Genomic DNA, 2,267 nt, shown 5'->3' with positions numbered 1-2,267 from the left:
TGAGGGCTTGGCTCCAGCTCTGAGGCCTCGGCTGCTGAAAGCAGGTTTCTGGCCCTTTGTTTACCTGCTGTATTGAAACAATGTTGCGGTCCTGCTGGCTGAAGCCTGGCTGACTAAAGCAGGTTTCTGGGGTTTGGTTTAGCTTCTATATTTGTTACAGTGTTTCTTAGAGTTGCAGCTCAGAGGCTGGCAAGGCAGGCGGGAAAGCTTGGCTTCCTCCGTCACTGAAGCAAGCAAGCCTCCCTGTTCGCGTCAGCTGCCTGGCTGCTGGCCGCCATCTTGGTTGGCAGTTAATTTGCATATCTCCCTGATTAGCCAATGGGAAGGGTAGCGGAGGTATGGCTAATTACCATGTTTCTCTTTTATTAGATAGGATATATATATATATATATACACACACACACACACACACACACACACACACACATACATACATACACACACACTAATATATAAAAGCCATGGCGCTCTAGCTGGTTTGGCTCAGTGGATAGAGTGTCAGCCTGCGGACTGAAGGGTCCTAGGTTCGATTTCGGTCAGGGACACATGGCTGGGTTATAGGCTTGATCCCTGGTGGGGGGCATGCGGGAGGAAGCTGATCAATGATACTCTCTCATCATTGATGTTTCTCTCTCATCATTGATGTGTCTCTCTCTCTCTCTCTCTCTCTCTCTCTCTACCTTCCTCTCTGAAATCAATTTAAAAAAAAAAATATATATATATATATATATTTAAAAAATATATATATATATTTAAAAATATATATATATATATATTTATATATATATAAATATATATAAATATATATATATATTTTAAAAATATATATATATTTATTTATATATATAAATATATATAAATATATATATATATATATATATATATATAGCCATGGCACATTTACACAATGGAATATTATGCGGGTATAAAAAACGAAGGAGCTCTTATCCTTTGTGACAGCATGGATGGATCTGGAGATTGTTATGATAAGTGAAATAAGCCAGTCAGAGAAAGACAAATACCATATGATTTCACTCATATGTGGAATCTAATGAACAAAATAGAACCAGAGGCATGAATACATGTAATAGACTGACTGAGATCAGAGGGAGGAGGGGTAGACGGGTCTGGATAAAAGGTAAGAGTAGCTAAAGAATACATACACATAGCCCATGGACACAGACAACAGAGTGGTGAAGGCTAGGGGACGGTTGGCAGGGCCTGGTGGAGGTGGGTAAGGAGTGGTGGTGATGGGAAGTGGGGAACATCTGTAATAGTGTCAACAATTTTTTAAAAAAACTAGCAGTAGTCTAATGAAATTTGAAATCTCAGGTACTTGCATAGTACTTCTGAAGGTTTTTAAGCCCTTTGGAGTGCAAAAGTTTTAAATTTCTTGAGGTGTCATCCTCTTAAAAATGACTACTCTAGCAGTCTCATTGTGTGTTCAATAAGGCTGTCATGAATGAATGGATAGATGGCGTGTTCTAATTAGGGTGTTAGCACTTGTTTGCCGTTTCTGACACCTGGCTCTTTGGCTTATATTAGTACTATTTTTCAAACATGACTGCTGTAATTAGTTTGGTTCTTTATAACTTAATGTGGATGTTTTGTGGGATTTAGTACCAGATAGGATTACTGATATAGATTACCTGGTAGTAGTGACAATGTTGACAAATACTATGTATAGGAAGAGTAATATGACTTCTTGCCCATTTCCAGCCTCCAGGATTATTTTAAATCTAAGGATAATTAGAGCATAAGGTTGTTCATTATTCCCCAAAGGCTTTAGAGCAGTGGTTCTCAACCTTCCTAATGCCGAGACCCTTTAATATAGTTCCTCATGTTGTGGTGACCCCCAATTTCATTGTTATAAATTGAACATAATTAAAGCATAGTGATTAATAAAAAAAACAATATGTAATTATATATGTGTTTTCTGATGGTCTTAGGCGACCCCTGTGAAAGGGTCGTTCGACCCCTTCGAACGACCCACAGGTTGAGAACCACTGCTTTAGAGGAAGAAGGACTATAGGTGGTGCGGTTCTCATTGGCTTTATCAGAGTTGTTTTTCGGAGCTATGCTTTTGCCTTTGGTTGAAACTGAATCTCCAGAACTACATCAGCTATCTGGAGATTGTGCAGAAAGCATATGCGTTCCATAAATGTCTTAAATGCAAGCACAGAATTATAATGCAACCATTTGATATTTCCATTAGTTGCTTTTATACCCCTGTTGGAAACTCAAATAACAGGTGAATCCTCAGGCAG

The sequence above is a fragment of the Myotis lucifugus genome, unplaced genomic scaffold (assembly GCF_000147115.1).
Source record: "Myotis lucifugus unplaced genomic scaffold, Myoluc2.0 scaffold_110, whole genome shotgun sequence".
NCBI lineage: Eukaryota > Metazoa > Chordata > Mammalia > Chiroptera > Vespertilionidae > Myotis > Myotis lucifugus.
The sequence above is the reverse complement of the archived record's forward strand: the minus strand, read 5'-3'. Positions refer to the sequence as shown.